This window comes from Oryx dammah, unplaced genomic scaffold, assembly GCF_014754425.2.
Source record: "Oryx dammah isolate SB20612 unplaced genomic scaffold, SCBI_Odam_1.1 HiC_scaffold_13, whole genome shotgun sequence".
Taxonomy (NCBI): Eukaryota; Metazoa; Chordata; class Mammalia; order Artiodactyla; family Bovidae; genus Oryx; species Oryx dammah.
In genome coordinates, this window is record NW_024070197.1 from 61,144,006 (window position 1) to 61,167,344 (window position 23,339).

A 23,339-nucleotide genomic window follows, 5' to 3' on the forward strand; every position below is an offset into this window, starting at 1 on the left:
GACACCACCCTTATGGCAGAAAGTGAAGAGGAACTAAAAAGCCTCTTGATGAAAGTGAAAGAGGAGAGTGAAAAAGTTGGCTTAAAGCTCAACATTCAGAAAACAAAGATCATGGCATCTGTTCCCATCACTTCATGGGAAATAGATGGGGAAACATTGGAAACAGTAGCTGACTTTATTTTGGGGGGCTCCAAAATCACTGCAGATGGTGATTGCAGCCATGAAATTAAAAAGACGCTTACTCCTTGGAAGGAAAATTATGACCAATCTAGACAGCATATTAAAAAGCAGAGACATTTCTCCAAAGAAGACATACGGATGGCTAACAAACACATGAAAAGATGCTCAACATCACTCATTATCAGAGAAATGCAAATCAAAACCACAATGAGGTACCATTTCACACCAGTCAGAATGGCTGCGATCCAAAAGTCTACAAGCAATAAATGCTGGAGAGGATGTGGAGAAAAGGGAACCCTCTTACACTGTTGGTGGGAATGCAAACTAGTACAGCCACTATGGAAAATAGTGTGGAGATTCCTTTAAAAATTGCAAATAGAACTGCCTTATGACCTAGCAATCCCACTGCTGGGCATACACACCAAGGAAACCAGAGTTGAAAAAGACACATGTACCCCAATGTTCATTGCAGCACTGTTTATAATAGCCAGGACATGGAAACAACTTAGATGTCCATCAGCAGATGAATGGATAAGAAAGCTGTGGTACATATACACAATGGAGTATTACTCAGCCATTAGAAAGAATACATTTGAGTCAGTTCTAATGAGATGGATGAAACTGGAGCCGATTATACAGAGTGAAGTAAGCCAGAAAGAAAAACACCAATATAGTATACTGACACATATATATGGAATTTAGAAAGATGGTAATGATGACCCTGTATGCGAGACAGCAAAAGAGACCCAGATGTATAGAACAGACTTTTGGACTCTGAGGGAGAGGGAGAGGGTGGGATGATTTGGGAAAATGGCATTGAAACACGTATACTATCATGTAAGAAACGAATCGCCAGTCTATGTTCGATACAGGATACAGGATGCTTGGGGCTGGTGCATGGGGATGATCCAGAGAGATGATATGGGGTGGGAGGTGGGAGGGGGATTCAGGATTGGGAACTTGTATACACCCGTGGTGGATTCATGTCAATGTATGGCAAAACCAATACAGTATTGTAAAGTAAAATAAAGTAAAAATAAAATAAAATTTAAAAATAAATAAAAAATAAAAAAAATAAAAAGCAGAGACATCACTTTGTCAACAAAGGTCCATCTAGTCAAGGCTATGGTTTTTCCAGTAGTCATGTATGGATGTATGTGAGAGTTGGACTATAAAGAAGGCTGAGTGCTGAAGAATTGATGCTTTTGAACTGTGGTGTTGGAGAAGACTCTTCAGAATCCCTTGGACTGCAAGGAGATCCAACCAGTCCATCCTAAAGGAGATCACTCCTGGGTGTTCATTGGAAGGACTGACATTGAAGCTGAAACTCCAATACTTTGGCCACCTCATGTGAAGAGCCGACTCATTTGAAAAGACCCTGATGCTGGGAAAGATTGAGGGCAGGAGGCGAAGGGGACAACAGAGGATGAGATGGTTGGATGGCATCACTGATTCAATGGACATGGGTTTGGATAGACTCCGGGAGTTGGTGATGGACAGGGAGGCCTGGGGTGCTGTGGTTCATGGGGTCTCAAAGAGTCGGACACGACTGAGTGACTGAACTGAACGGAACATGGAACTTGGAAATGACCTCTAATGTCTGATCATGTTTAGACTCCTTAGAGAAAGAAGGATAGCATTAAGCCCCAGAATACAAGAATGGTCTAGGGATCATCCCCCCCTTCACTCTGTTTACAGTCTTATTCCCTGGTGGCTCAGATGGTAAAGAATCTGCCTGTCAATGCAGGAGACAAAGGAGACGCAGGTTTGATCCCTGGGTGGGGAAGATCCCCTGGAGGAGGGCATGGCAACCCACTCCAGTGTTCTCGCCTGGAGAATCTCAGGGACAGAGGAGCCTGGCGGGCTACAGTCCATGGGTCACAAACAGTCAGACACGACTGGATGCCTACAGTCCATGGGTCACAAAGAGTGAGACAGACGTGAAAAGCATGCTGGAAACACAACCTGGGAAACATTAATGGTGAGGCAGGTGCAGGGAACAATAATACAGTAAGTGATGGAGAGTTCCATCCAGTGATAACTGGCTTGCAGCACCGGGCAAGAGATGATTACACTTTCAGGAATTCTACAAGATGATTATTAAACAGCCATCTTTGCAATTGGCCATAGTGGGAGTATTTAAACCATGAACATTGGCAAACTCTACACGTGAGTACTCACTCTGACCCCAGCCAGTTCTCCAACACATCACTAGTTGTATTCTATCTGGGAATGGGGGTGTGGTGACACCATAGGGGACAGGGGAGCCCCAGAAGAGAAAGTAAGTTGTGCTTGAGCACTCAGAAGCAAAGAATGGAAGTCTATGGTATATTCAAGGAAATACAGGTAGAACAGAATTTATTGTGTTTTGTTTTAGCCAATGGATACCAGAAAATTTCAGATGTGATTACCTACTGTAAGTCTTGTTAAGATATTTCACTATATATCCAGTTTACTATAATAATGCTTTACTTAGAGAATTTCTTTAAATAATATTGACATTGCTGACTATGTAAGTATTATATAATCTCCATAAAAGTCATTAAATAGGGTTTAACCTATTCTGAATCCATAATTACCTACTATGCGACATATATTCCAATGCAGTATCTGTTGCATAATATACCAAAGAAGAATATTGGTCCATGCTTCCTCTTCCCCATTCATCTGCCTTCGACCAAAGGCTCTAGGAATAAGTTCCGACATTTCAAATAGAGATTATCATTAATTTATATACAGTTTTTGAGCTAACTCTGGGAGAAAGTGGAAGACACAGGAGCCTGGCGTGCTACAGTCCATGGGGTCACAAAGAGTTGGACACACTTAGTGACTGAAAACAAGGATAAATATGCAGCTTTATTCAAGCATTACTCTTGGTATTTGTGCCCTGTTTTTTTTTTCTGATTTTATTTTATTTTTATTTATTTACTTTTAAAAAAATTTTATTTTTACTTTACTTTACAATACTGTATTGGTTTTGCCATACATTGACATGAATCCACCACAGGTGTATATGAGTTCCCAATCCTGAATGCCCCTCCCACCTCCCACCCCATATCATCTCTCTGGATCATCCCCATGCACCAGCCCCAAGCATCCTGTATCCTGTATCGAACATAGACTGGCAATTCGTTTCTTACATGATAGTATACGTGTTTCAATGCCATTCTCCCAAATCATCCCACCCTCTCCCTCTCCCTCACTGTCCAAAAGTCCGTTCTATACATCTGGGTCTCTTTTGCTGTCTCGCGTACAGGGTCATCATTACCATCTTTCTAAATTCCATATATATGTGTCAGTATACTGTATTGGTGTTTTTCTTTCTGGCTTACTTCACTCTGTATAATCGGCTCCAGTTTCATCCACCTCATTAGAACTGATTCAAATGTATTCTTTTTAATGGCTGACTAATACTCCATTGTGTTGTTTTATAAACCTTGAGTCAGGCCCTAATACAAAGAGGTGCACAATGAATATTTACTATTATGGTGCAGCACATAACACTGTGAGGCCTAAAGGGAGACATCCGTGTGAACAACCTGCTTTAATAAGATTTTAAAATCTTTTGGGTGGCAAACAACACCGTGACAGTCCGGGCAAGGAAAAGCAGAACTCTGTGTTTCTGCCAGCTCCAGAGAGGAGGGCAGGCAGCCAGGCCTCCATGTTCTCGCCAGGCAGAGCCACGGAGGGAAATGTGTCCCAGAAAGGATGACTAGTTAAGGCTGAAAGGCAGCTGATGTGTGGCGAGCGGGGAGCAGTTAGCTAGCTCGTGTGCGCTCCCTGTGGACTGGCTAATCTGAGGGCTCCAGGAAGCAGGGGCTGTGTCCAGGCCTCTGCACCTGGCTCCAGCGGGACCAGTTCAGATGTGCAGTGGCCACGGAGGGTGTGAGGGAAGGGGGTGGGTTTGGACACAAGCAGCTGCTCAAGAAGGGGAACTAACCTGGTTCTAGTCAGGACCTCAAAATGAGTCAAGACAGCATCTTTTAAAAGAATTCTGTTCCTATAACGTCCTCTCTTGGCAGCATCACACTAACTCCTGCTTGTATTCAGGTATGAATCCTGAGATTACTTACTACATAGTCTTTAGAACTATATGCTTCTTTTCAAACTTCCTTCTGTCTTGGAGGGAATCGTTGTTCAAAAGTGTCTTTCACTCTATACATCGAAAGTACAATGTTGTCCTTAGGGACCCAAAATATTTAGAGACTGCGCAGTTTTTGCTGGTGTGTTTTTACTCTTCTCTGTATTTGCCCTTGGGGAATGTGTGGTTTGGGCTGGTAACCTGGATGAGTAGAGTTCTTTGGGGCACCACCTGCCATGTTTAGGTGATGAGGAAAACCCCTTATGTTTTAAGTAAGAAGGCGTGCTGGGCAGACAAGTGACCCGGCTGTAATCTGAGCGCCTTGGCATCATTGATCTAGCTTGGCTTTGCCGTCCACAAAGGGCATCTCTCATGCAGTCTGTTATCCACGTGGAAGAGAACTTACTTTTGAATGCTCTGAAGAACACCTGACCAAAAATAGCTCAGGGAGCTCTCAAACCCTGACTGCCAACTGCTCTCATAGCATTATTTTAAAATCTAAGCCAACACCTTTACCATATTTCATTTCTCAGGATGTAATCAAACTCCATCCAACCTTCCCACTTATTTTACTGTGGTATTACTTAGCACTTATGTGGTGAGTACTTTGCGTCGGGCACACTGTGAAGGCACTGTTCCTTAATTCTCCGAGCACCGTGCAGAGACACAGAGGCTCTGAACATCTTGCGCCAGTCTGCAGAGCAGCAAGACGCACCGAGCTCTGAACCAGGACCCGGCGGTGCGCCAGTCTACTGTTATGACACGTAAGTGGATGTGTCATAACGGATGTAGAAAAGACAACAGCAGCCAGGGTTGGGGAATTTCAGGATTTGGCTACCTAGCAGTAGGGTCATCTTCCCTCTCTAGAGTTAACAACAGACCACGTCTTTGAAGTATGGATACATGACGGGAGGGGTGAATGGGTAAAAACTTCCCTCCAGTGTTCAATCTAATTTTTACTGTTCCGCCTCAGATCTATCAAAAGTCTTCAAGTTGAAAGTTTCTGGGGTCTGATGTTTACCAAGGGTGCTTGGTTAATATCAGTAGCATAGTTGCAGATATGTTGCAACTCTCTCTGCATTTTTTATCTTCTTTCTTTACATAGAAAAGTTGGGAAAAGAACGGACAAAGTGTCTCCAGCCAGCCATCATCTTTCCCTGGAGTTTCTATGTTTGGAATTTTATCTACAGTACCTTACACCTTTGAGAAAAATACTGAGTCATTTGTTTCTTGCTCTTTCTAATTAATTTTAACGGTCTAAAGTTGGTCATGAAGGCACATTTTTAATACTGAGTAGCATAATATTTCTGTGGCACTTTTGACACTCCTTTATAGACCACTATTTAAAACACAAACATGTAAGAGAAGCACAGTGAGAGGGAAAAAAAAAGAATCAGTGTGATTCCAGTGAGTGAAAATTGGATCATCAATTCTCATCAGGAGCACGAGGCGTCTCTCACTGACCGCTCCCTCTTCCCAGCATCACTCACCGTTACAGCTGCACCAACCGACTTGAAACATTTGCAGTTAATTGACCTTGAACATTTCAATTTCTTACCTGTGGCGAAAAGGTACTACTGATATGCTAATCAAGCGATGTCATTAACGAGGTACACCAATAAGGTAATGGGAATTCAGATGCTCCCAGGCTTTACCAAGTAATGTCAGCAGGATAATTCAACCATAGGGAATCCTGAGATTGCAACAGGGTTTTAAACCATGCAGCGCTGAAGTGTGTGATGGAGTTTTGAAGGTTCTAATTTTAAAACAAATGCTGAATAGTAGTGTGGAAAATGTAAGTACACAGACACAGGTATGTAGACATGAGTATAGAACTCAGTATCCTTCAGTCGTGCCAGCCTATGATGACATGTAGGGACAAAAGTGACATGAAATGAAAGGGCAGCTGCAGCTGAGGCTGAGCTCCCCCAGGCGGAGGCCTCCCACATTGCCAGGTGGACTCTCTGCCCCTAAACACCTAGCATTCCATGGTTGCTGCTGCTGCTGCTAAGTCGCTTCAGTCGTGTCCGACTCCGTGCGACCCCATAGACGGCAGCCCACCAGGCTCCCCCATCCCTGGGAGTCTCCAGGCAAGAACACTGGAGTGGGCTGCCATTTCCTTCTCCAATGCATGAAAGTGAAAAGTGAAAGTGAAGTCGCTCAGTCATGTCTGCCTCTTAGCGACCCCATGGACTGCAGCCCACCAGGCTCCTCCATCCATGGGATTTGCCAGGCAAGAGGACTGGAGTGTTACTGATGCTTAATTGACAAGACAGAGTCTTGTCCCTCCATTCTTTCCTTCCCCACATCACAGTCCTCCTCCTCCTATTCCACCCTCCTTTTTCTCCTGCCTTGGTCTCATTACTGAGACTTGGCATAATAAAATGTCATAAATTTATTCAAACAGAAACATTTCTTGCATCTTCGTATCACAGCCTGAAACTTTACACTTAAAACCCTTCCACTCATTGATGAGACTTTTACATTAAAGCACTGTAGTACTGCTATGAGATTTAAATTTAAAAAGCACAAGTACCTATTGATTTCTCTCACACAGCAAGCATGTGAGGATATCAGAGCTGTTACTTTTTGAACCATAGAACAATTATTACTGCTATCAACTCCAAAGAGTTACCATCACAGTAAAGTTGAGCTTTGAAAAAAGTTACATTAGTTACTGAATGACCACGAAATACAGCATCTCTTGTGTCTGCTGCCTCCTGCTTTTAAAAATCAGGTTCCTAAAGAACTGGCTTCTATAATATATGTTGCTATGAACTGTCAAGAAAGAAAAGCAAACTAAAAATTATCTGGTGCCTACTATATGCTAAGTCACTAGAAATTTTATGCACAATACTAAACTTAATTATTAAAATTATCTAGTGAAAAATGAAATCTTTTAACATCTCTTCTTTTCAAATGAAACTTTATTTAAAAAAGAGATTTACAGAAGCTAAGTAAAATAACCCAAATTTTTAGTATAGATGAAACATTATTTTTAAAATGATTTTAATCTATTAGAATCTCATTTAAAAAATCTCCTCCTTTTTCATTCTTTAACTTTGAAATAATTATACAACTATCATTGCCCCAGGGTGGCATATTCTATCCCAATAACATATTCAAATAGTATATTCAGTGTTATTTAAATATAAATAACTAGCTGGCTGAATTACGTTTAAGATCCTCATATTCCATCTACTAGGTAGCATCAATATTTAGTTCAGGACATGGAGGAACATTTTACAATTTCATAGAAGTGAAAGAAAAACTGAAGATAAAGTACTCTTGGTTGGAACCTTAAAATATAGAAAAGAATCTCATCTATCCCCTACTAATATTAAAAATGGCATGACTGCCACTGCTGATGGTCATCAGTGAAGGTGACGTGTCACAGAGCTTGTCGAGTTTGTAAAGGTTGGAACACAGGAAAGGGCAAGCCATATTTCTCAAGATTTAAAGCACAGAAGGACACAGGTGCTCAAGGACACAAGACAGAAGGGAACACAGTTCAATAACAACTCTAGCCACCGTTAGGGCACCTACACTTCCACAAAGTAACTGGCTTAATTAAAACTCTCATAGGGGAAATTTTCCTCTAAGGTTATTTTTTTCACATGTGACTTCATCTAGATTTCCCAAGTGGAAACTGGCCTGGATCATTTTGATCTTGACAGTGAATTACAATGAGGTAAAAGGATCAGAAAAAAAATGTGTCAATATCTGTCTGGCTCCCTTAAACGGTCTGCAGTGTCCTGGGGCCACCACTGAGAACCTTATCAAGCTTTGTATTCTACCAGTGTTGTTCTTTTTGCTGGAAGAAACACAGCTCTGTCGATGCTCCATGCCTGGCTCGTCTTGCTGCACGTTTACTCCTGAATTTTGGCCCAGCTGCCCCTGCCTGCCGAGATTGTCACAACATGGGCAGGCCAGCTAGCCTAGCCAGCAGGGCAATTCCTGGATTTTACGGAGATGGTTAGAGAACAACTCTCTTTTCTGCTGCAAAAGCTGAAAGGATGGGAATTAGGCATCAAGTTGTAGGAGCAATGGTCGAGGAAAACCTGGGTGAAGCAGCAAAGACCCAAGCAGACTGGAGAGATGAAACAAGAGGCAATTCTGACGGCACAGCCAGCATCCCTGAGTCCCGCTGGGCCCGCAGGGCAGCCCCGCGCTTTCCAGATGCTGTTGTTGTTCGCTCAGTCGTGTCCGACTCTGCGACCCCATGGACTGCAGCACACCAGGCTTCCCTGTCCTTCACCATCTCCTGGAGTTTGCTCAAACTCATGTCCATCTAACTATCTCATCCTCTGCCACCCCTTTCTTTTGCATTAAATCTTTCTCGCATCAGGGTCTTTTCCAATGAGTCAGTTCTTTGCATCAGGTGGCCAAAGTATTGGAGGAGCTTCAGCTTCAGCATCAGTCCTCCCAGTGAATATTCAGGTGGATTTCCTTTAGGAGGACTGGCTTATCTCCTTGCACACGAGCCATTGGGCAGCCCCTTCCACTTGTGCTGAATCCACTCAGGCCACTGCACCAGCAATTCTTCACTCCTGTCTTCATTATTTTCTTCTCCTCAATGGATCCCACTAATATACATGCCTGCTGTTATTTTCCCCACTTTAAAAGGAAAAAAAATCTTCTCTTCACTCCATTCTATTTTTTCTATTAAGATAATACATTAATTCAAGTACAATGTCCATACACATTCTTTACAATGTTTCTGATCTCATCCTCTCTTAGGCCAGTGTCAATTAGACTTTCAGTCCATGTCACTTAACTCAGACTGCTCTTGTCAAGGTTCCTGAAGAATTCTGTATTGCTAAATCAAATGGTCTGACTACCACTTGGCCTGTCAGTGACATCTGACTGCTCCCAATGCCCTGATATTCTTTGTTCACTTAATTTCCTCAAAAGCTCATTCTCTTAACCTTCTTCTTAGTTTGTTTATTTTTCAAATTTTTTAGCCACATCATGTGCCATGTGGGATCTTACTTCCCCCACCAGGGATCGAACCCATGGCCCCTGCAGTGGAAGCGCAGAGTCTTAACCACTGGACCCTCAGGGAAGTCCTCTTCTTAGTTTATTTGTTGCTCCGTCTCTACCTCCAGTGATGGTGTTTCCTTTTATCTCTTCCCTCTTCAGGCTGAGATGCTCCAGGGTTCAGTCCTTCGCCCTGTGTCTTTTCCATCTTCATCCACCCCTGGATGGCCCCTCTCGGCCTCAAGGACTTAAAAATATCATGTGCCAGTAATTCCCTAGTTTATATCTCCATTGCCGAACTCTTCCCTGATATTAGACTCACTGCTTGATATCTTTAACATTTCCCAAACGCCTTTTCTTCCCCCAAACCTCACTCGATTCACATGCTTCCCCAAACTAGTTTATGACAATTCCATTCTTAACAATTTTTAGGGACAAAAAAAAAAAAAAAAGAGTTGTGCTCGACTCCTTTCTTTCTTTCTCACCATACTACCAAACCGACAAAAATACTGCTGGTATTACTCAACTCTGCAGAATCAGAGGACTTCTCCATCTTCACTGGTGCTCCTTTCTAATCCAGCCTGGATTCTCACCATAGCAAGCTAACAAGTCTCCCCGCTTCTCCCTTTGCTCAGCAGGACTCCACCCTCTACGCAACAGGTTTAAGTTATTTCTGTGCTCAAACCACTACACTAACTTCCACACATGGTGGAAGGCAAAGTCATCACTGTACAGCCTCCAGATTCCTCACGTGACCTGCCTCCCTTGCAAGGCTCCCACCCCAGGTCTGGCTTTCCAGATCAGGACCCTCCATCAACAACGGCCTCCTCAAGATTCTCCAAGCAAATGTCATTCTCCCATCTCCCATTCACCCTGTGATAAGCTATCCTCTCCACCAGGAGTGCTCTGCTCAGATGTGACGCTCTCATTCAGGCTTGTCTCTCCTGACCTTCCTATTAAAATTCCTTCCACCCAACAGTCCTGCTCCAAACCACTTCATCCAAACCAGTTTTCTTTTTTTTTTTTTTTTTTTTTGGCCAGACACTGACATATTTATACATAATTTCTTATTCACTGTATTTCTTTATCATTTATCTTGCCCTATTAGAATATAAGCTCAATGAGGCCTACAGTCTTTGCCTGTTTTGTTCAAAGATAGATTCTATGCGTCTAGCACACTGCCTGACATATAGTAGGAGCTTAACAACTATTTAATGCATAAAGGAATTAAGTAAACCTGTAATGAAAGTAGTAAGACTGTATAAATTTATATACAAAATCTGAATGTATTATACCTAGTGGTGAAAGCTAAAACTAAATAAGAGCATAAGACACTTCTCTCTGCAAAATGGCATTTTCAATGAGGTGCTCAAAGAGAAAACTTAAAGCACTCGGCTGAGACATACATCCACACACACACAGGCATGCACACACACACACACAATGTCTACCAATCACCCCAAAGGTACCTAGTTTAATCACTTGTGAACTATTATTTCCTGGACGTATTTGTTGCTCTGTTTTCAGCTTTTTTGATACAATAAAAAAAAGAGATGCTTTTCACTTTATTTCCCCAGCAAGGTTCTAAATTAATAATACCTTACTAAATTCTCCTAGGTTTTAGTGCTTTGCTATTGATCAATTTTTCCTCCCAGCAAATTGGCAGGCCGACTTTCAGCCCTACTTCTTGCACTGCCAGATCAAACATTTCTGAAGTCTTTAATAATTCAGTGGATTGATCAGTAAATATTTACATCCTTTCTCTGCTCAGGCATTTTGATTGGTATATTTGATGTGCAAATTTGGGGACAGCCAAATTTCATCTTAGAAGACTAGAATAAAATTACAAAAATGCCAGATTCTGTGCTTTCATTCTACTACAGTCAGTTTTATTTCACTCAAATTAGCAGTTTTGGAAAAATTACTTTGAGCACACGATGTCTGAAAATTCAGATGGTAATCAGGATTTGCCCATGTTTTGCTTTCTAAGACCATTATAATACTTTTCTAAAAGTTTCAATTTAGATCTACTACAGTGAGGCAGGTCATTTCAGTAAATGACCTCATGCATCAGACAGAGCATACTGACAATATCCCAGAGACTGAAAAACCATTTTTGCTTCCCTGCCTTTTTTTTTTTTATCTTCCCCGGCCAGAGAGAGATGATAAGCTGTCATGAGCCAAATGTCCTCATATCACTCCTGGGTCAAGAAACTGAAGGCACTCTCTTGTACCCAACAGACATCATTTCCACATAATGACTGGAAAAGCCAGCAATACTAGGACACAGTATAATCAAAAGAGGTTTAAAAAAAAAAAAGTGCCAAACCAATTCTAGGAATTTGATTGATTAAATCATTTAATATTTTCCCAATTTGAGAAAATGCTACAACATTAAAACAGCATTATAACCCCAATGAGTAAGATATATTTACCTCTAGGCTTAGGTGTTTGTTGAATTTAGTATTAAATATACATATTTTATTTAATTCCATTATTTATTCCTTTTTAAGTGTAATTTATCGTGGAAACTTTTCTTTCACAGGCAACAGGAAAAATTATTAGTGATGTTTGTGGCCAAGACAGCCTTAATGTCCCCCCACAGCCTGACTAAACTTTAGACAATTTTTTTTCCTCTGACCATAGAACCCACCCTCCCTTTTTCTCAGAGCATTTAATTTAGGGAAGTTGCCATTGTAAATTATTTCTTTGTCCCTTAAAATGGAAATCTTCATGAAGCCTCTTTACAGTTTTACAACCCAAGAATGTCTTTCTCAAGAATCTTAGTCATCCCTCTGAAATATAATCAAGAAAGACAGACGCCTATCTCCCAGCCTCTGCAGGGAGGGCAGGAGCCCACTTCCACAAGCACCAATTAGCAGACACAAATGCCCTAAGCACACTGACCAAGGTCCCCTAATGTTCTCCAGTACTTTTCCATTAGCTCAGCTCAGTGCTTAAAAATTCCCCCATCTTGATTTCAACAGTTGCTTCTCTCTCCCCTACTGCAGAAGTCTTGACCCCCATTGCTACAGACTTGAATAAAGTCTTTCTTGTCTTTTTAACTCAATCCAGTGCAATTTTCTTTGATGAGATAATTGGGTTTTTTTATTAGAATGATGTGTTTTTCATTTTTCTACCTAAATGAGTCATGCTCCCCAGAAACCATTACACAATCAGAGCCTGAGAAGATAAAAGAACAAGGCTTAGAAATGAATGAGGGTCTGACTAGAGCTAACCAGAGGGATTCTTCACTGTAGTGGTGGTGGTGGTTTGTATATGTGTTAGTGGCTCAGTAGTGTCCAGCTCTTGGGACCCCATGGACTGCAGCCCACCAGACGCCTCTGTCCATGGGATTTCTCAGGCAAGAATACTGGAGTGGGTTGCCACGCCCTCTCCCAGGGGATCTTCCTGACCCAGGAACTGAACCCACATCTCCTGTATTGCAGGCAAATTCCTTACCACTGAGCCACCAGGGATTCCCCTTCACAGGAGTAACAATGCCTGAAGATCACTGCACATTTTCTCTACCTATTAACCAAAAGAATGTCACAGCCAGCTTCAGGGAACCTAAATAAAACAAGAGGTGCCATGGGAGCCAGAATAGGTGATGGCCTTTGCCAAGAGGACAGCCAAAGGGACTGACTAGTCACTAAATTCGGCAGTGCACATCAACCAACACAGGGCCAGGACCAAGCCAACCACACTCAGGCTGCCCTGAGCTGGGACAGAAAGAGCCAATCAGTGATCTCCAGTGGACATCAACACAGCAACCAACACGTGCCAGGGAAGCCCCCCGTCCAACTGTGCCAAGACACCATCTGCGCTCCGCTGAAGCCAACTGCATTTTGGAAATGTGTAATGGGAAGATTAGGAAATCAGGAGGTCTTAGCTTTTATCTAGAAGAGGCTGACACACCCAAAGGGGGTTCCTATACTCAGCGGGGGGGCGGGGGTGGTTGAGGTGACCTGGAAAAGTGGGCACAAATGGGAAACTGTCTCCGAAGTGAAGAGCAAGCAGGGTCTTCCCCAACTGAAAAAAATACTCAACTGCTAGGTTTTGACAAAACTGAAAAATATATGGTGTTTCCATGTTATTTCTCAACTACTATTTGAAACTGGCTTGAGAAAAGCAGATCAACCAATATTTCAAATCTGAATGATGAAAGATACTAGAGTATCTCTATGCATATTTTGTGTGTGTGCTTAACACCCTCAAAGCTGCTGATTATGCATTTTTATATAATTTATGATTTTCAAAACTATATGTGGATTGTCAAGAATATTTGCATGTGTACATGGGGGGGGGTCAACCAGAATTGATGTATGTATCTGATTTAAAAAAAAAACACATTTTGCCATATGCATAGCATTGATACAGTCAAGTTTACACTCTAGAGCAGAATCACTCAACATTCACTGGGCATCACACCGATTTGTGGCACAAATAAGAGAGAAAGAAACACACACACACATACAATCCACTGTCTTTAATAATATAGTGTTCTACAATTGCACAGTGCAGTTAGATACAAATAGGATTTGGTGTCTGAAGCCAGTAGGTACAATATTCCTCTGTGCTTACATTCAATTCCAGAAATGCTTTAGATGGCAGACTCTTTTGCTATACAAATGAATTGTTCCCTCTAACATCCAAGCACCCTAGCCAGCTCCATCTGGCTCCTGGCCTATGTACAAATAGAGGAACACACAAGGGTTATAGTTTTTAAAAAAATACAGAGGAAAAATATGCTTTTATGAGATTTATGTCCAAGCTGTGATACATGACCATACTTTGCCAGTGACAGACATACATTTAGATTTTTTAAACATTATCCTCAATTATTACCTGTGTGTTCAATGGTTTCTTTACTTCATTATATAAAACAAATCAAATTTCAGCATATTAGATTTTTCAATAGTTTATTGTGCCAAAATTGTGAGGACTCCAAAATGGAGTAACAAACCACTGTTGGATGGTTTTTTCCAATTAAGTTCTTTTTTTTAATTTATTAATCTGATTTTAGCCTATGGTTATAAACTTGTCATTTTGTCACTGTATCACCTAAACTGAGAGATAAGCACTTTCTAAAATGATACACCACCAATTATTCTGTATCAGAAAGGATAGCCTGCATTGCCCTAGCTTCACAAAGATAAAAATCGTCTTATTTTGAGGGAGCTTGATTGAATCCACCGGGATGTGAAAGGTGGGGAAGCACAAGGAAAAGGGGAAAAAAAACGCATCATTTTGTTCTGTGTATCTCTACCTTTTTACTATTTGCAATGTATAATGGAAAGTTCTAAATTGTCCATCTTGATAAAAAGAAAAAGAAGTCTCACAAGGCAGCTTCATTTCCACCCTAACCAATGAGGCCTTTCACATGACTGTCAGGCCACCTCTCATGGTTCATGGTTCCTGGTGTTCACTGATCCACTGAGTCATAATAAAGTGGTGTTTCCAGCTGGGAATGAGAGTTAATGCAAACACTTTCTGGATCAAAAAAGACGGACCCCAAAAGTAGGTCATGCTCTGCCTCGTCAATTTCAAATTGTTCCAGCCAATACTGTGACTCTCGCCCACATGCCTGTGCCTCCCTGCACATTGCATCACCACACAGGAGAAGGCGGCGACTGAGAACAGCGTCCTGGCAGGAGCAACTCATCGCCCGGTCATCACGGCAGCCAGAACAACGACAGAAACAAATAACACTTTTGACGAACAAAATGGAAATTCAGTTATCAACATGGCTTATCATATTGCAATTGTTTTTGCTTTTACTATATTCTTTTTCTGAAAAAAAAAAAGTTAACTTATCAATACTGTTTGGAATATACCTTCAGAGTTTAGAATTTTACACTTCAATTTTTTTAATTACCATCAAAACTTTTTAAAGAAAAATAAATGAGTGGGGACTTTTGAAAGTGATGAATAAGTTTAGGGCTATGATTATGGTGATGGTTTTATGGGTATATACTTTTCTCCAAACTCATCAAGTTGTATGTATTAAATATGTACAGCTTAATGCATATCAATCGCACCTCCACAAAGTAGTTGTAAAATAAGCAATTCATAATTTCAAGAAATATGAACATATTTCCAGAGTCAGCTGAGCCTGTTAAACATAAATGCCAAGATCTTTATATTTGTATTTAAAGGCATCAATTTTTCCTTCAACAAATGTGTAACTGAATAGAAGAGTATTGTAGTGTGTTAACTGTGCTTTGTAAAAAAAAAAAAAAAAAAGATCTCTTGTAAATATACACAATCCTACGATTTGGGCTCTTTTCATAAAACACTGGCGGAACAATATGACTGCATGGATGCTAATATTTTTTTACATCTGTATAGTTTATTTGTTTAATTGAAAGATAAGTGCTTTACAGACTTTTGTGGTTTTCTGTCATACATCAACAAGAATCAGCCATAGGTACACCCATGGCCCTCCCGGACCTCCTTCCCATCTCCCTTCCCATATATTTGAGGGGACCTCCCAGATGGTCTTTAGGCAGAGTTTCAGTAGGAATTCATGATTTACATGACTCTTGAAGGATGCTGCTTTCAACGAAAGAAAAACAGCTGTTTGCTTTTGCTATGCTGACATCCTGCATCTTTAGAATATGTGCCTAGGTCAATAACAGAGCTGCAAATTAAACTATCAGGAAATGTTTCATGACCAAACATCTGTTACTAAGAGCATCTTTAGCTCCAGGTGACACTGCAACTTCTTGGGTTTTTCCCTCATTCCTCTGGTCCTTTTCAGCATCCTTCAGAGAGCTTCCTTTCTCCACTTTTGTTGAAAAGATAACACAACTGCTTTCTCTTCTTTCACTTTACATTCTCAGTGGACTACATTTCTCATGCCTCTGGCTGCAATGATTAATTTTGTTGTTGTTGTTTTAGATGATGAGGCCTGAACCTTTATCTTCAGCTCTGACTTTCCTTTGAAATCTAAATTCTAAATCCTGAATGTTTTCTATATATCTATTCATGGACGCCCTATAGATATCTCAAACTCAACATTCCAAAAATGGATGCCTTACCTCCTGTCAAAACCAGATGGTCACATCATTTCCATCTTCAAGTCGCTCAGACTAAAATGTGAAAATCATTTCTAATTATTCCCTTTCAATAATACAAATTTCTATATGTGTAGAAATTGCCAAATCTGGTCAACATCATCTCCAAAGTGATTGTCATTGTCCGTTTTGCTTTTCATGATTCCTACTTTAGTTTAAGTCCATATGTCAACCACTCAGTTCAACTTATTTTCTGTATTTATTTTTAGTTGCTGAGGATACGGCTTTGAAGTGAGTAAATAGACATGAAAGCATCTGCGAGATCCCAGGGAGGGAGACTGGCAGCCTTGATGCTCTGTGGATAATTGCTTCGATGTCAGATGCTAGGAGGGCAAGGAGCTGGGAAACAACAAAGTCAAGGATGATAGCTTGGAAAAGTTTCTGGATGGTGGTGCTGAGAGGAGGGAAATCTGAAACATGCAAAATTGAAAGAACAGGAATCCTGGGGAAGTATGAAGGACTCAGAATGCTATGAGTGATTCACTGTAGAGTAGAGGGGCAGGTCTTCTAGAGTGATAAAAATAAAGGAAGCAAGGCCATGGGGTTTGCAAATGTTTACAGGGTTTGGAAAGGAAATCAGGAAATTGTACTCTGAGCCTGCTGGTCTACTCTTCCTAAAAATCTTCAATATGTGCCTTTTAGATAACCGACCTGTTTTTGCCACCATTCCCAGAGTTGTTTGGTAAAAGCAAGTTGAGTCATTTTTCTCCTGGTTACAATGAGCATCCTTTTTGGCAGAGCACTAAATGCAACTTCAGTCTGGCACTGGAACCTCAGAAAAATAGTCTGTTTTTTTATGAAGTCTGTTCTCATTCTCCACAATTTCATCTGAATTATACTTATCCTTATGCCTCTCACTCAGCCAGAACTTCGTTTCTTCCACCTCTCAGCTACAACTCAAATACCACTTCTCCCACAATCTAGCTATAAGAATTCTGTAATATGAGATAATATAGTTTATTTATGTTTGTTAAATTAATAACTAAGAATCAAGTTCCCTATGAGAATACCATTTGAAAGCCCCTTGGTAGAAATATTTGTACACTGCTAAGACACAAAAGTGAGGCTTGCCATTAGCTAAACTCTTATTGTTCTAATATGGCCAAATTCAGAGCAATTGAAGTAAATTAGATAGACTCTGAGATGATTTCAGAAGGTCAAGGGGCTGTGAGAGTTTTGTTTTCTAGTAACAAAGTAAAATTACAGACTTTTTAAATGAGCAAATTCAAATTCTCAAAGGATCTTAAACTCTCTCCATGTCATTTTTTTTCTAAGATATACTTCTGATTAATTTCTGTCAATTTTTTTTGTAATATCTGAAATTATATATTGAATGCCACTGAATAAATGAATTTTGGCTGAATATTAATTTGCCACTTCCTGGCAAATAGATGGGGGAAAATGGAAACAGTGACAGACATTATTTTCTTGGGCTCCAAAATCACTGTGGACAGTGACTGCAGCCATGAAATTAAAAGAGGCTTTCCACTTGGAAGAAAAGCTATGACAGATCTAGACAGCATATTAAAAAGCAGAGATATCATATTGCTGACAAAGGTCTGTCAAAGCTATAGTTTTTACAGTAGTCATGTACAGAGGTGAGATTTTTGACCATAAAGAAGGCTGGGTGCTCAAGAATTGATGCTTTCAAACTGTGATGCTAGAGAAGACTCTTGAGAGTCCCTTGGACTGCAAGGAGATCAAACCAATCAATCCTAAAGGAAATCAACCCTGAATATTCACTGGAAGGACTGAGGCTGAAGCTGAAGCTCCAATACTTTGGCCACCTGATGCAAAGAGCTGACTCAGAAAGATCCTGATGCTGGGAAAGATTAAAAGCAGGAAAGAGAAGGAGATGACAAAGGATGAGAAGCTTGGATGGCATTACTGATTCAAAGGACATGAATTTGAGCAAACTACGGGAGATAGTGAAGGACAGGGAAGCCTAGTGTGCTGCAGTCCATAGGGTTGCAAAGAGTCGGATACGACTGAGTGAACAACAACAAATTAATTTAATAAAGTATCAACATAATTAAATATCTTAAAATATAAATTATATTGTTTGTAGATTACACTGGTTAGATTCTATATTTTTGAAAAACATAAACACTTTTAATAAACTCTTTTCATACCCTTTCAAAAATAGGAAGAATACAGAAATGAGAGATTGAAAGTTGAATAAAGGACAGGCTATGAAATTTAGGGTATTTCTAATTCTTTTTTTAATTAATTAATTAATTTTAATTGGAGGCTAATTACTTTACAGTATTGTGGTGGCTTTGCCATACATTGACATGAATCAGTCACGGGTGTACATGTGTCCCCCATACTGAACCCCCCTCCCACCTCCCTCCACATCCCATCCCTCTGGGTTGTCCCAGAGCACTGGCTTTGACTGCCCTGTTTCATTCATTGAACTTGGACTGGCCACGTATTTCACATATGGTAATATACACACTTCAATGTTATTGTCTCAAATCATCTCACCCTTGCCTTCTCCCACAGAGTCCAAAAGTCTATTCTTTACATCTGTGTCTCTTTTGCTGTCTTGCATATAGGGTCGTCGTTCCCATCTTTCTAAATTCCAAAAATATTCATTAATATACTGTATTGGTGTTTTTCTTTCTGACTTACTTCATTCTGTATAATAGGTTCCAGTTTCATCTACCTAATTAGAACTAACTCAAATGTGTTCTTTTTTATAGCTGAGTAATATTTCATTGTGTATATGTAACACAACTTTCTGGCCATTTGTCTGCCATTTGTCTGCCATTTGTCTGCTGATGAACACCTTGGTTGCTTCCATGTCCTAGCTATTGTAAACATTTCTAATTCTTAATAAAAATTATTAAGCACAAAAAAACTAGAAGGTTATAAAATACCTTTTCTTTAGAGTCCCTAAATGTCATCCCTCATAACAAAGAATATAGAATTTACCTCCCGACTCAGATTGACTAGTTATGGTCTTCAGTATTAGGTCACACACAAACTTTTCAAACAGAGAAAAATATTGTACACAGGGAATTATCAATATCATTCTAATCACTATCATTAATATCCATAACATACCTCCCCAAAACCTGAACCAAAATGTGGTCAACATATCCATCAGCACATATATAATCAAAAGAAATGCCAGGTATATCCAGAAGAGATGAAAACTCTTCAAAAAGTTATAAATACACCCCAGTGTTCATAGCAGCACTGTTTACAACAGCCAAGATATGGAAGCACCGTAAGTGTCCACTGACAGATGAATGAGTAAAGAAGAGGCGGTGTACACACACACACACACACACACACACACACAGAGTAATAATACTCAGCCATAAAAAGAATGAAATACTGCCATTTGCAGCAACATTGATTGACCTAGAAAATGTCATAGTAAATGAAGTCAGAAAGACAAGTACTATATGATATCACATACATGTAGAATCTAAAAAATAATACAAATGGATTTACTGACTAAACAGAAACAGATTCACAGACACAGAAAACAAACTCATGGTTACCAAAGGGGAAAGGGGGAGGGGGAGGGATAAATTAAGAGTGTGGAGCATGGGCTTCCCTAATTGCTCAGTGGTCAAGAATCTGCCAGCAGGAAACACGGGTCGGATTCCTGATCCAGGAAGATCCCACATACCGCTCAACAGCCAAGCCCGTGTACCACAACTGTTGAGCCTGTGATCTAGAGCCCAGAGCCGCAACTACCAAGCCCACGTGCTCCAACTACAGAAGCCCGCGCACCCTCGAGCCCAAGCTCTGCAACAAGGAAGTCACCGCATAAGTCCACACACCACAGCTAGAGAGTAGCCCCCACTTGTGGCAGCTAGAGGAAAGCCCGCACAGCAAGGAAGACTCAGCACAGTCAAAGATAAATAAATGATCAAAAAGAGTAGGGATAAACAGACACACACTATTTTATATAAAATAGGTACACAATAAGGATTTACTGTACAGCACACAGAACTATACTCAATATCTTACAATAACTTTTAAAAGAATATATATATACACATCAGAATCACTTGCTGTACAGCTGAAACTAACACAAAATTGTAAATCAACTATACTTCAATTAAAAAAAAAAAGAAATGCTAAGGATGATTCTGGAGCTGCCAGCTATGAATAAAAATCGTCTATATATTCTACAACATACTAAGTACTTCACTGTTCTGACTTATTTGATTCTCGCGATAAGCCTAAGTGATAGAAATTACGATTTTTCCCATTTTAGACGTGAAGAGACTGAGGCGAGGGGAGGTAGAGTCACTTGTGAAAGGTCACAGAGCTGCAGTAAATGAGGCACAACCCTAAACACAGTCCCACTTCAGAGCCTGTTCATCATCACTTATGACGTGGCCTCCACCGTCTCGAGCTCTATCTTTCATGAAAGAAGACACATCAGCAGATGACACACATTATACAAGGAAGTTTAGGATACAGTGAGGGCTGGCTGAGTGATCAGGGAAGCAGAAATATTAATATTTCATTCAGGTTTCGGGGTGGGATTTTGAAAGGCCAAAATGAAGGGTTGGCACCTTCTGACGAGAGGAGGGCTGTGAGGACAAAGGCAAGGCACGTTTCTCAGGACGGCAGGAACTGAACTGAAGGGAGTGAGGGGACGTGAAGAGGGTCGTGGTCATTACAGCGAGAGAGACAGGGGAACCAGATTGCAGACAGTCTTTCATTCAAAGCTAAGAAAACAGCAGTCACACCCAGTTCTCAGCATCGGACAAACACTTAGTGTGTCTGCTGTGTTTGGTACATATGTGGATCACTGATATTAGATAACTTAATAGAGATCATCCACAACTGTAAATGTACAGAATAAACAGTATTTTAAGATCACTACTAATATGCATGGTTCTTCATATTCTTTTATAAGAAGATGGTATTTGCAATCTTTTTACCAACCTATGCCCAGCTAGGTGGATAGTTTGGTCTGCACAGGCAGCTTCTGCAAGAGTTGGTTTAACTATCACTCTTGATGTTTACTAAAGAAAAAAATCTTAATTTATATGTGACTGAGAAAAACAGTGTATTAATAATACACTGTGATATACAAACTACATAGGTTCTTTTTTAAAGCAACAAACAATTAAGCACTAGGAACATGTCAAACTGTTTTGGTTCACAGTCCAATTTTTAAAAGAAATTCTTGTATCTTTTCCTCTGACATCATGACGTCTTGTCTGATGAGAGGTACGTCCAGGTGAGTAGTGTGTAGGAGTCCTGCTTCACAGCATCTGTCATTTCCTGTGGTGGAAATGCCTCCATGGCAGATTTCAAGGTCCCGACTTAACAGTGCTGAGTTGAGAAGAGCTGCTCTCACAAGCTGGCAGATTACTGACCATATCTCGGACAAGCTACCTGAGCAAAGCAGTTGGAATCATATTACAGTTATGAATTTCTCAGTTACAGCCTCAGGTATGAAAAATGCAATTTTTTTTCTCACTCAATCTAATTTTCTCTCTTGAGCTCCTATTCTGTCCAATGTAGAAAATCAATCTAATCATTTCAGAGGAACTCAGTCCAGTTTACAGATTTCTGTCAATTCAGGATTTTATTTCTGTCACTTTCAGCTTCGAAATGCTCTCAGGGATCTGCCTCCCTTCCTGCCCACCCGGGGGGCAGCAGAGATGGGGACCGTTCTTGTCTTGCGTGGTCCATAAGCCACTCCACTCTGCTCCAAGGTGACCTGTTGCAGGTTGGTCGGGACGTGCCGTGTCACGACATTGTGATGTTCCTCCTCTCACCCCTGGTGTGACACTTTGCCCACACCCACCGCTTCACGCCCTAATTTCCACATCCATTCTTGGCTCCCCTCACATGCCATCCAGGGCTGATGTGGGGACTGTCAGACCACCGGCTCCGTAGTGCAGCAGAGGGTGACCCAGGGAAGGCAGTCTCCTCTTTAAGCACCCACTCTGAGCACCCTTTCATATTCAGGCACCTGAGTGTGAATGAAGACTTCTATCAAGTCCTACTGTGGACTTAGTTTGAGGACAAGACATCATCGAACATGATCCTTCAGACTTACTTCCTCATGTCTTTTCCCTCTGGGGGGTATGGGGAAAAGGGATTCCTTTAGGCTGGTCATTTCCCCTTTCAAATTGTTTCTATTTTAGATCTAAAAGGTACCCACTTAAATTTGTTTCTTTCCCTTAGGCTGTGGGTGGCGTGTGCCTATCTGAGCTGGACAGGGAGATGAAGGACCAATGGAGAGGTCATGTCTATTTCCACTCCCCATATCACCTCACAGAAACAGCCACTGAAGCAATTATTATTGTCATTAAAAATGCTTTTTATTTCATTCTTCATTACAGAAACTTATGTGCTCACCTTTGCCAACATGAACCAGTTTACTTTCATGCATAAAAAACCACAAAGTACTGCTCACATTTTTGCACAACACAATAAAGACACCCCCTCCCAACTCCCACACTTCCCAGTGACATCAGTTTGGTAAAACTGTCACATTGAGACATGTTACTGTCAGCACACTCTCCTCTGTGAACAAGGCTTCTTGTGTCCACCCAGTGCTGCCTTAGTCCAGCTCCAGGACATCTTCCAACCTGCAGTGTGCATCAGACGATCCAGAGCACGAGGAAAAGTGCTGTCTCCCACACTTGTGGGTCACCACGGCTAACCAGAGTCAAAGAGTCGAGTCCTTCACTTTCATGCAAGAAGGAAGATGAAAACTCAGAAGTCAAAGCAGTTGTAACACTGAAGAAAGCAGGGGTCTATTAGCATGTTATCAAAATGTTTACTCCATATCCAGGACCACTGAAGAAAATACTGGTTGTGATAGTGTCTTTTTGAGAGAAAGAAATTTTGTGAACAGTTTATTCTATTTTGCTCCAAGAGCATAATACTAATGAGATGGGGTTTTGCTATGAGAAGTGCAACTTGATGTACATCTTCTGTTTTCCTCTATTGCAGAAAAAATTCGTAACACTCACATCAGAAGACACTAAATTAGATGTGCTTTACAATCCATGTTCTCTATTTGC

General features: G+C 40.8%; 1 protein-coding gene across 1 annotated transcript in view; it reads right to left on the bottom strand.

The window, feature by feature from the left end:
• CNTNAP4 (contactin associated protein family member 4) overlaps positions 1-23,339 on the bottom strand; it is a 283,083-nt gene that overhangs the window by 193,110 nt on the left and 66,634 nt on the right. The gene's annotated exons all lie outside the window — the stretch shown is intronic.